The sequence below is a fragment of the Phascolarctos cinereus genome, unplaced genomic scaffold, assembly GCF_003287225.1.
Source record: "Phascolarctos cinereus isolate Bilbo 61053 unplaced genomic scaffold, phaCin_HiC Scaffold_4;HRSCAF=312, whole genome shotgun sequence".
NCBI classification, from domain to species: Eukaryota; Metazoa; Chordata; class Mammalia; order Diprotodontia; family Phascolarctidae; genus Phascolarctos; species Phascolarctos cinereus.
This window is the reverse complement of record NW_027555847.1, coordinates 309852921-309865954: the sequence shown is the minus strand read 5'-3', so window position 1 is coordinate 309865954 and position 13034 is coordinate 309852921. Positions and strand designations below refer to the sequence as shown.

Below are 13034 nucleotides of genomic sequence, written 5' to 3'. Positions count from 1 at the left end.
GAAAAAAATAGCTCATTTATTATTTGAAGGAATTGTAAAGATCATCTAGTCCAACCCCCTCATATTATAGATGATAAAACTAAGGCCCAGAGGTAAAGTGACTTGCCCAAGGTCACTCAGTTGATAAAAAAACAAACAGAAAAAGGATTTGAGCACAGTTCTGACTCTAAATTCAGTACTCTTTTAATATAAATCCCGTTTTGTCCTCTGTGCCTAAAGATAATTCATCACCTAATGGGCAACCTCCTGGTGATGAACCTCTTTGACTTTAGACAAATTCAGAATATTGACTAATGCTTTTTTAAAATGTTGTCATTATCCTGAGATAATAATAATAATAATTAACATTTATAGTGCTTACTGTGTGCCAGGCCCTTTACAATTACTATCTCATTTGATCCTCACAACAACCCTGGGTGATAGAGGCTATTATTATCCCCATTTTACAGATGAGGAAACTGAGGCAAACAGATACTAAGTGACTTGCCCAGGATCACACTGCTAGCAAGTGTCTGAGGTCGGATTTGAACTCAAGTCTTCCTGATTCCAGGCCTCGTTGCTATATCTACTATACCACCTAGCTGCCAAGAAGACAGAAATATTGATTGGGAGACTGCAAGCAGTAGGATACTAAGTTGACATAGATCTGTGGGAACCTATTCTAGATCTATAAACTAATGGTTTCATCCAGCTTTCTTTATGGTCTGAGAGCTAGTTGTTTTTTTTTTTTTAAAATATAAAAATAGCACATTTGCCTTCCGTAGTATTTTCCTCGGCAACATCCATACAGACTACTGAACAAGAAATGGCAAAACATGAATAACCAATGAGATCCTAGAATAAATTACAAAACCAGCTGTCCAAAAACATGCCTCCTCTATTTGTTTCAGTCAGTGGTTTGGCTGTTCTGTGAGGCAGAGATCTTCAGTGATTTTCTAGAGGCAGCTGGTGACACAGTCCTGAGTTCAAATGTGGCCTCAGACACTATCTAAGCGTGTGACCCTGGGTCAGTTACTCTGTTTCTTTCAGTTTTGTCTGCTGGCAAATGTGGGTAATTGTTGTACCTACCTCTCAGCTTTGTTGTGAGGATCAGATTAGATAACAATTATAAAGTGCTTAGCATAGTGCCTGGCTTATAGTAGGTATCATACAGATGCTAATTCCCTTCTTCCCTTCCCTTCCCCTCTAGGGCAGGACAATACAACCCAGTTCTTCACTGTTTATTATGTCATATACAACCTAAACTTTCATAAGCCTCTGTCAGATAAATATTTTCATTTAATCAAATTAGATTGTAACTATTCAATGCTCTAAAACTTAATAACTTCAATAAATCCATTTTAAAATAAATCCAAACTATCCATTTATCTCTGTTATTTTTACATTAGCCTGTTTATAGTAATGCTCTTTAGCTAGCAAAGGTAGATTATTTCATTTTAATGTCTCATATTTATATGCATAGATATCTATTATGTATGCATATTATCTTGTCTATTAGAGAAATTTCAGGGTTCATTAAAAGAGACAGACATTATCCAGTGGTCTCTGTGGAGTAAAGATACTGTATAAAATTAACAAATAAACTTGTGTTTGGAAAACTTAATTTTTTATTGTATGATTGTTCTTTTATTGCCATTACAAGACACCTCATTGACTTTCCAGAAAACTCAGTGAGAAGCAGGGGACAGCAGCTGCTGCTGCCTGAGTTCCATATACAAAAACTTGCCCCCCCCCCAATCTTCTCTTTTTTCCACTTGCTTCCCCAGCATCCCAGTTGTCTCTTTGGTGGTCCTCTTTTGCCCCATCCCACTGGATGTGGGCATTTTGACACATAGCATACCACTTGTATTGCTCCCCAGCCATAGAAAATGGTGAAGGAAATGACATTATAATTTTTTTGGGTAAAACCCAGTGTTTCCCAGGAAGAACTAAAAAGGGCATATAGAAAACTATGCTTGAAATATCACCCAGGTAAGAATCCAAATGAAGGAGAAAAGTTCAAACAGATCTCTCAAGGTTAGGAAGTGATTTCTGATGCAAAGAAGAGTCTTAAATGACAAAGGTGGAGAACAAGCCAGCAAAGAGCATGGTTCTGGTGATTTTCCAAAGGATATCTTTGAAGTGTTTTTTGGAGGGGGGTGGGAAAAATGCAATGGGAATGAAGAGGTAAAAATGTTGTTCATCAGTTGTTGGTGACCTTAGAAGATTTATATAATGGTGCAACAAGAAAACTGGCTTTGCAAAGAATGTAATTTGTGATAGTTGTGAAAAATGGGGTAGTAAGAGAGGAGTTGTAGAATGCTGTCCCAATTGCAAAGTTCTTGGAATGCAAATAGTTCAGCAACTTCAGCAGGTTTGCATGGAATGCCAAGGTTTTGGGAAATGAAACAGCCCTAAATGTAGTTGTAAAAGGTGTAACGGAAGGAAAATTATTCGAGATAAAAAGATTCTGGTGATTCATTTTGACAGGGGCATGAAAGATGGTCAGAAGATACCATTCCATGATGAAAGTGACTAGCAGCCAGAACATGAGCCAGGAGATATTATCATTGTTTTTGATCAGAAAGACAATGCTATATTTACACAATGAGGTGAAGACCTTTTCATGTGTATGGATATCCAGTTGGTTGAAGAATTGTGTGGCTTTCAGAGACTAATTTTAATCAACTCTTAATAGTAGAACTATAGTCATTACTTCTCATCCTGAGCAGATTGTTAAACATGGAAATATCAAATGTATGCAGAATGAAGGCATGCCAATTTATAGTCGATCTTATGAGAAAAGAATTCTGATAATTGAATTTAAGTAAACTTCCAGAGAATGACTTTCTTTCATCAGATAAGCTATCTTTGTTGTAAAAGTTACTCCGTGAAAGAAAGGAAGTAGAGGAGACTGAAGAAATAGATCAGGTAGAACTGGTGGACCCTGACTCATCTCAAGAAAGAAGAAGCCATGCCAATAGAGAAGCTTATGAAGACAATGAGAATCATCCCAGAGGTGGTATTCAGTGTCAGACCTCTTAATGGGAGCCAGTGAATATTCTTCATTGTAATACTGGCTTTTGTATGCAATAGTGAGTGAGTGAAGGCCTGTAGTCATCTTAACACATTAAAATTAAACAATAATATAATAAAAGAGATACCTCATCATGGTATGGTAGTGACCCCAGATTTCCAAAGGGTATGCCAGTAGAACATATTCTTTGGAAGGTCCTATCAAGCTGAAAATGAATAAATTTATCAATAAGCAAATATAAAGCACTTTGCTAAATAAGCACTAGGGATAAAAATGCAAAGAAGGAAATATTGCTACTTGAAAGAGGCTTATGTTCTAATGGGAGAAACAACAGTACAAGAAAGGCTTTTACATCTAGATTCTGGTGGCACTGTTGTGCCACTGGGATCCAGCATAACCTAGTTTAGAAGATTCTTCACTAGGTTGATGAATTATTTTGGTCTTACCAGCTCTCAAAGACCATTTGTGAAGAGGTTTTGTGATTTGTATCAGTGGAAGGGGTACTCACCCTGATAACGTTACAGATTTTCAAAGCTTTGAAGTGAAAAGGTTGTTTTTCTTCAAGTTTATTTTCTAAATGCCAACATATTCCTTAATCAAAACCAATTTTGAAGGACCATGAAAATATGCCTTCTGTTAATGTTAAAATGATACTATGTTTTATTGAACCAAGTACTCTTGAGTTTGCAAATCCAATTTAAAGGGAGGAAAATAAGTAACTACATTGCTACTTTGTTTCTTTTAATGATGGCAAAAGTAAAGAAAAAATATTCTTAGCACATCTTTGGAGGTTAAAAAAGAACTTAAGTTTTACGTAATTGCACATGTATGGCCTATATCTGATTGCTTACTATCTTAGGGAGGGGGGAGAAGACAGAGGAAGAGAGGGATAGAATTTGGAACTCAAAACTTTAAATAAAAATGTTAAAAATTGAAAAAAGAAAAAAACTTAAGCAAGGTACAGATCATCCTACCAGCATGAACAGTATTTTGAGAAAGGATGAAGTAGACTGCTGAAGTTTTGGTAGACCAAGAAGACACGCTTTCACTGAACTAAATTTTGAATCCTAGTCAATAGCATTGAATTTCCACTTTGTAATTGGTTGAGTTTTGTGAAACAGTCTGTTACTTAAATATGTGCTTGTCCTAACCTAAGCAGTCCTTTCAGGGAGAACAGGTTGTGTTGGTTGTGAGTAAAATACTTATGAACATCATGATTTTTAAAAGTCTATCCAAGAGGATCTCTGAGAAAGGATAGTTACAATACTCTTTAAGGCACAGTTATATTTGGGGGAGGGAGTGGTGTGGAGACCAAATATTAGCTAAAGAATTACAATGCATCCTTTCTTACGGGTAGCCATTTGAAACCTAAGGTTTTAGTCAGAGACTGTTTGCGAAGGATTTATTCAGTATAAAAAGATGCCCTGAGCCTATCAGGAATTTAATACTTAGGTCAAAGTTTGAACTTTCAATGAAAGAGAAAGCTTTGGTTGGAAATTGTGAAGCTAGACAGAGTTTTGTTCTCAATGTATAAAAAAAGTAGGGCCTTTTTATTTAATGAGCCGACTTGGCGACTCTGAGATTCCACATTGAGATTATAAATCCGGTTACTGAGAACACTCATTAATCCAAGTGCACATATAGAAGAGGAGTTGGGGTTTTTCTGGGGGGTAGGCGGGGAAATATTGGTGAATATCATATCAGAAGAGTCTTGGTAGTGCTTTTTTACTATGGGAATTTTTGTGTGCCTCTAATTTTTTTTTGCTAATGTTTTTTATTTGCTATGATAAGAAATACGTTATATTTGAAATTATTTAATTATTACTTACTACACAAACAGGCTGCTAAATTACATAGAACATACTGACTATTTAAGAACATAAGAAATACTGTACTGAATCAATTTTTCATCTAATTCAATGTTCTATCTGGTTCACTTTATGCGTAATGAGCAGACCTTATATTTCTACAGTGATTTAAAATGTTTGAGACAGCTTTGCACCTGTTATCTCATTTTGAAGATCCCCATCATTTTGAACATAAAAGACAACAGTGATATATAGTGACGCTCAGTGGTGTTTTCCTTTGTCTTATCACATGCAGATCTCACAGTCTATTCCCCTTTTGATCCAGATTTTCCTTTCTCTATTTGTGTATAATTTTAAATCAACCTAGTTTTGAAACATAAGCATATTCTTTTGCTTTTTTGTTGTTACTTAGAAATAATGATTTCTTTTATTGATTGTTTTCAGTTGTTTTCCAGTCATGTCCAACTCTTCGTAACCCCATTTGGAGTTTTTTGGGCAAAGATACTGGAGTGGTTTGCCATTCCTTCTCCAGCTCATTTTACAGATGAGGTAACTGAGCAAGAGGGTTAAGTGACTTGCCCAGGGTCACACAGCTAGTGAGTGTCTGAGGCCAGATTTGAACTCTGGAAGATGAGTCTTCCTGACTCCAGGTCTGGCACTCTATCCACTGTGCCATATAGCTGCCCCCTTGTTGCTTGTGGCATGAGACGTTGAAGCCAGAACTATATCATTAGTTTTAGAATTAGTCTATATGTTGTATGCATTTAATCATATATTTAATCATAGAAATGATGTCTGATTTCCAGGAAGCTGATAAAATCACCAAGAAAGATGCAGAGAGAGAAAAGAAGACCAAGGACAGAGCCCTAGGGCAGACACATATATTTTAGATTGTGTTTGTGCTTCTAGGCAAGTTTCATATCTCAGACGGTATTCAAGTCTTCCATCTTGGGCACAGAGAATAGCAAAGGGTTTAGTGGTAATGAAACTGTAAAAAGTTTAGTGACAGCTGTGTCCTTCATGTTTGAGACATTCCCTATGGTCTGAGTCAGAGGTCATGGGACCTGACACAAGATCCCCTAATGGTGAGTCTGATGCTTTTTCCATATAAAACTTTTGTTATATTAAGAACATTATTTACACAAATGTGCAATTTTGTTATGTAAGCTGCTTCACATAATAGAGTATGGGCCAAATTACATTATAATGAACTCCAAGAGACTGTCTAAAATTCTTTTGTTTTATTAGAATGTTATTGCATAAAATATTGCTCAAGATAAATGGACCATTGGCCAAGAGTTAGAAAATTTTGGCTACATAGAAATTTTTATTGCACAGTAAAATTCCTTTTAAATGTAATGTGTTACAGCCAAACTCCTTTTATAAAAACTGTTTTTTTAAAACATGAAAACAAAAAAAAAACCCACCCAGAAAGTGGCAATCTGCCATAAAAATTTAATTGTGAAAAGCCCCCAAACTTTATTTGAAAAATAAGAGATAAAACATGCCAATGTTAATTTTTCCTCTTAAATGATGAATTAGGATGCACAAAACAATACAAATTTATATAAAAGTAACACTGATATCTTGACCAGTCAATTCCTTTTATTTAATATAACAAGACTTTCTGTGAAAAGTCTGATTTTATTGTAGTGATATTATTTCAGTAGCATTTAATCCTGTTCTACAAATGAACCTCTCTTTTAGTCCTTACTATGTGCCAGGCACTGTGATAGGTACTGGGGATGAAAAGACAGAAATGAAACATCCCCTCCCCTGAGAGAAATTACATTATATTGGGTGAAAATATGTCATGAATGTGTATTGTTACTCAGTTGTTTCAGTTGTGTCCAATTCTTTGTGATCCCATTTGAAGTTTTCTTGGAAAAGATACTGGAGTAGCTTGCCATTTCCTTCTTCAGCTTACTTACAGATGAGGAAACTGAGGCAGACAAGGTGACTTGCCCAGTGTGTCACACAGCTAGTAGATGTATGAGGCCAGATTTGAACTCAGGAAGATGAGTTTTCTGACTTCAGGCCTGCAGTTCTATCTACTGTGCCACTGAGGATGTCATTGTGAGATTCAAAGGTGGAACAGACAGCTCTAGCCTCTTCTCTCCCTGTCCTCCAAGGGAAACTGAGATTGGGGCCAGAGGCCACTCTCCTCTCCCAGGGTGTGGGAGTGGGGGGTGGAATGGGCTGGTAGAATTATGTCTGTATGTTCTCTTAAATGAGGGAGTTAGTCTAGGGGATGATATTTTCAGGTTCAATCTAACTTATGGTCACTGTATCATTATGGGGGGGCAGGAGTTTAAGCTTTATATCCAAGGTATGACCCCTTTGGAGGTTCCACCATGAACACACATAGCACTTAGCCAAGAAGCCAGCAAAGCAGAAATCAGAGAAAGTATACATAGGGGAACATATGCCAGGAAATATAGAATGAAGGAGCTTTTCTAGTGAGAGGATGGCAACTCAGTTCAACCAAGAAAGGGAGTCCTGGATCTCACCCAAGGGGAAGTTCCCTGAAGTCTCTAGTATAGCAAGTCAGGGGTAGGGACCCGATGGAAACTGCTAGCTTCTCTCAAGTTAGTTTCTTTTGAGGACCTTATTTTTCCTTTAGCAACCTGAAGTGGGGTTGGCAGCTTCCATTTACTCTCTTGTAGCATGGATCCTCTTTACTGCATTACCACATTACCAAGGATCCTCCTCTTCTTTCTCTCTCCCTACTCCTCTAGATAGTTCCTTGACCTATATAAATGGTCATGTCAGGCATGCCTAGCACAGTGTAGTGTTTGTAATCTTTGTCATAAGTACATTACTGAAATAGCATAACAAACCTATGGCTTTATGTTTTAATTCAATCATATGATACCCCCTTTTAATTGTAAGATATGGATCAGTTCATTAAGATAAGAAACTGGAGAGACAAACTGAATTATAATGAATGTGCTGATAGTAGTGCAAATACTGCAGACTCCTTGGTTAATAACTTATATGAAGATAATGCTGCTACCAGTTCCAGTGTGGGTAATTAACCGAGTACTGATGAAAAGAAGTAGACTTTGTTTCTCAGTTCAAGTCAATGTGACTAGTCAAAGCTATCCAGTGTTCTGAAATTTGATGACCTGGCCTATGATATTCCAAAAAGTAGATTAGACAGCCAGTTCTGATTATCTAGAATACCTCATCAATCCAAATTGATCATGTTTCCTAGAAGTAAAATGCCAAATAAATGAAGGAGTTTTTAGCTCAATTGATATAAAAACTAAAGGTAGTTAGAATATAGTCTAAGAGCAAGCATTTTGCTTTTACTGCTATTTCTTTTCCTTTAATGATGCAGCAAGCAAAGGTCACAATGATCCAGTATGTTAAGGGATTCAGAAACCAGCCTCTGGATGATAAATATTTAATAAAGGGAAACCTATTGACGTATTGTTGAATGGAGGCAAGTTGGCTTGTCTGTCTAAACAAGTAGAATGGTGACATAACCAAAGCATAATGGAGCCACTAATTGACATTGTTATGTGTTTGGTAAAAAGTGGAATAATATTTAAGGGTCACAATGAAAATGCCGACAATGTTAAGCAAAGTTTGTATCTAAATCTTGTCAATATGCTCCAAGAATATCATGTAATGGCAAAGTATTAGCATCAGTCTCCGTGAACATTACCTATCTTAGTAATTAATCCAAAATGATATAATTGTGGCTTTGCACGGTGTTGTTCAATAGAAGATTGTGTTTTTGCTAAATGGAAAGATGGTCTCAATAAATTCTGATGATGCTACTATGGCCACTATGAATAGATAACCCAGTTGGACATTTTGTGTCTGTTCAGAGACTATTAACAATTGATGCCTGTCCTCTTTTTGAACAGTTAAATGATGTCTTTGTTATTCTTAAAATTGATTGGTCACCAGTGATGTCTATTTGTTTTGATGGCACATCTACTGTGTCTGAATATACTGTGGGAGTTTAAATGAAATGTAAAGAAAGAAACAGTGAAAGACACTCTTTTATGTTGCTTTGAGCATTGTTTGAACCTTTCTTTAGAATGTGAATGTGCTTCAAGCAAACAAATTGCCTTTGATTTGTTTTTTTTTTAGTTTCTCTCAGACTCTTTATGCCTTCACAGAGCAGAGTCATATGTGGATGCAAAAATGGAGATTTTTCACAAGAAGTAGGATCCCTGTTGAATACTTTGAAGTCCCTCTGTCAAACACAAAATGGGGAGGCATAACAGAAGCTGTGGCTACTATAAAACAAAACTAGAAGCTATTACTGAAACAGCTCACTTTGCTGATGTTAACTGCAAAGTCAGGGAGTTTGCCATGAACTTAAATTCATTTAAGTTCATTGTTCCCCCCCCCGCCCCCAATGTGCCTTTTCTACAGATGGGGGTAAGGCTAAAGCTCTTTGTGCTCTAGATCTCAGGTAACAGGCATGAAAAGCTTGCATTATCCTTTAGCTGCAATGACAGGTGATCCCAAATATTTACAATTAATGATGGTATAAAACAGTTTATGATATATCAGTTCCTCCACTAAAGAGAAAAACATCCACTTGGATTACTGGTGGTTTTGAGTCTTAGCATCACTTTAATACAAAACAGTATCAGGAGAAAATAATTTTATTTTATCCATTCCTAGATTCAGTGATTACATGCACTGACCACTGATTTGAACAGGAGACTTATAAAATTAAGACTACAGTGGGAGAACTGCTGAGCTTAGATGTTGGCAGGAATATGAGAATCATTGCCAAAAAAATGTAAAGTGTCCTTGGAGGAGTTGGAAGTTGAAGTCAGATTACAGAGAGTGGCGTGATGATTGATCTGTTCCTAAATGTAGCACTAGAACACCATCAAAGAATGCCTTGATCACTGAAGGACCAGTCTTCTATCTTCCACTTTTTTTTTTTTTGCAGTTCTGTCCAATGCTTTGCTGTCTTATCTGTTACAGGTTGTTCATATGAAAGCTTTTTTTAAAACTAGCACATGTATAAATCAAACTGAGAAGCATAGTGTCCCAGCAGTTCCTCACAGACTCACTCATAATTTTGTACATTGAATGAGAATGGACTTCATCAGTTAATTGCTGTGATGTGATTGAGGAATTTAAATACATGGTATTTGGTGATCAGTGTTTCATTCTCTAAGACAGGAAGAGGAAAAAATTTTAATCTGTTTTGGTTAGTTTGAGTTAGTTTTATTATCTGGTTAAAAATAGAGGTTCTGAAATTTGATTGTATCTTTTTATATGCCTGGTTATCACTGTAGCAAAAATGCAATATTTTGTGTCTCATTTTAAAGATTATATTTTAAATTGAAGTTTAGTTGTTAATTAAAAAAATAAATAGCTCAGTTTTAATTTCTTCATTTGTTAATGAATACAAATAATGCCGTTTATGTTTGAGGATTCAGTAATTGAATTGCCTTAAAAAAATAGTCCTTGGGTATATACTCTAATGCAATGTCCTGGATATACATACCTGGGACACAGGTTGCAAGTCAGAGTGACAGATGGAAGTCTGAGGTGCAGAGACATGAAATGACCTGCAAAGATCATGCAGCTGTAACAAGACAGAACTGGATATGAACCCAGATCTTTTTACTCCAGTCCTGGGACTTTTTGCGCTCTATCACAGCAGCCACAGTCTGGTGTAATGGAAGGAAGCTGAGGCTTCCTTCCATTCAAGCGAATGCTCAGGTGTATGAGTATGTGAGAGGATGGTCCCATGAAACTGAAGAGGTATTGGTCTATTAGCTGCCTTCAGCTATAGTAAGATCTTCCCACCGCATTTAACATTCAGGGTTTGAAATCTAAATAAAGGCAAATATTTGATTAATCAAACTGCATTTTCCTTAGGGATCAGGAATGTTCTCGGACAAGTTAACTTTTGGTTAATTCCTCCTCCCATCTTTAACATTTTCAGATTTTATAGGTCAATATGCAGCTGTTTTAATTAACAGGAAATTTACTCATCTTTATTTCAAAGGCATCTAATAAGCTGAAGTTACAAACTGACACAATATAATTATGAAATTTTTCTCACATAACCAACTTTAGTTAGGTCATGCTGGGCTTTGAGAGGAGAAGTAGTGAGGTTGGCAGCTTTTATCAATGGTACTACGGTTAATCCTCAACATAAATGAATTTGCTGTAAGAGGAAGGCATTAGCTTTTTCTTCAAATCTCAAATATTACATTTATATCTTAAATAAAATAATGCTATTTATAGTAAAACGTTGATTTAATTTCTTTTAAAACTGCATTTGTGGGGCGGCTAGGTGGCACAGTAGATAGAGCACCGGCCCTGCAGTCAGGAGGACCTGAGTTCAAATGTGGCCTCAGACACACGATACTCTCTAGCTGTGTGACCCTGGGTAAGTCACTTAACCCCAATTGCCTCACCAAAAAAACCCCAAAAACCTGCATTTGTACTCTAAGGGAACGTGAAGAAAGGCGACATGAGTTTGATTAATATGGAGTGATCTGGCTTTTAACAGTTTTTCAACAAAAGTACTGATATCCAGCTACTTTAAGTACTGACTTGATAAGAAGTAAGTGTACTGATTGCCCTCAACAGATGCTATAGATATTTATTGCAAAATGTCATTGAAAAGACAGATTTAACATATTAGCTTGGAATGCATGTTGATTTAAAGACTAGAACATGTTAAATAAACTGTGTCAGAAATGATAAATAAACTAAAATGAGTTAAATTATACTTAAATTGCTTGACAGGTCTGCACATTTAATGTTACATTAATGAGTTTTGTACAGAGACTGTTTAGAATGAAATCCTTTTGCATCAGATGTTGCACATATGCTTTCAGTGTTTGTTTTTGTCTAAAATAAAACTTAATGAAACAGCTAATAAAACCCCATTTTGTTCATGTTTCTTGAAAGAAACAGACCCTTGAAGTGCACACGCTATTTATTTATTTATTTATTTTGGCCTAGGTTCTTGCTACTTTTCAGCATGTAAATTTTCCAGTAATGGAAAACAGTCAAAGTCATAAACCTATTCTTCCAGTAAACCAGGACTTATTTTTGATTTACGGAATCATCTTATAACATAGATGTAATCTGTACACACAATTACATGGATCAATTTAGTCTGTTTCCCATATACAGGTATATTCCCTGCTGGTTGTAGGAATTATATATGTGCATTTCAAAGCATAATTTAGAGCATTTAACAAAATTTTATGTAAAAAATCAGAACTTAAATATGAAATTCAAGCTAAGCTTCCTAACACATGGCCTCTGTGTTCTACCAATATAGATTTGAGAAGTTTTTAGAACTTTTGTGAATATCTGTTTATGAAAATTGACTGACAGGCTATTTATATGGAGTATGAGGAGTAATATGCAGTAAGTTGGGACAATTCTGTAGATATCTGGCAATGTGAAAATGGGGTCAGGAAAAAGGTTAAGACTTGATCAAGATTTGGGAATCATCTGCCTAGAGATAATAATTGAGCCCATGGGAAGTAAGCAGATTATCAAGGGAGGCAGTGTAGAGAGAAAAAAAAGGGGGGGGGAGCAAGAAAGGCAGTAAGCATTTAGTGCTTTACAAATATTATCTCATTTGATCCTTACAAAGCTGCTATCATTACCCCCATTTTGCATTTGAGGAAATTGAGACAGACAGCAGTTAAATGACTTGCCCAGGGTCACACAACTAGTAAGGGTCTGAGGCCAGATGTGACCTCAGGTCTTCCTGATTCCAGGCCTTGTGGTATCCATTTCACCACTTGATTGAGGGCTCAAGACAGAGCCTTATTGCCCCCTTTTCATCTATGGATGCTCTTAGGAATAATATAGCTTACCTTCATCTCACACCACTTTCTCTGCCAGCTTGCCTTCTTGACTGCTTTTCCCTGTTTTGTGAATGTATTATCGTAGTATTTTATTCTTTTCTGCAGTGTTTTGTAAATGAGCATGTACATTAAATTGGTGATGACTTTGGCTGACATGTCTCCCTGTGGGGATCGAAAAGTAAATAATTACAGACTGGGGTGGTACTTTTTGAATGTCCGCATTTTGGCCACTGTAGTATTTTGCTTTAGTTAAACTTCTCTCAGAAATTGTTAGTCAATGTTTTTCTTATATGCATTTTAAAAAAAATCAATGTGCTTCTTGTTTAAAGTGGGTCAGGTTGTAATTCATGCTCTGTCTTTTCATCTTTGTCCTTTTTCTTT

At 36.3% G+C, this 13034-nt stretch overlaps 1 protein-coding gene and 1 pseudogene across 5 annotated transcripts in view; both read left to right on the top strand.

Annotated features, from left to right (window-relative positions):
- Positions 1-13034, top strand: part of ATG10 (autophagy related 10) — a 301997-nt gene that overhangs the window by 52897 nt on the left and 236066 nt on the right. The gene's annotated exons all lie outside the window — the stretch shown is intronic.
- LOC110221900 (dnaJ homolog subfamily A member 1-like) lies at positions 1905-3024 on the top strand (annotated as a pseudogene).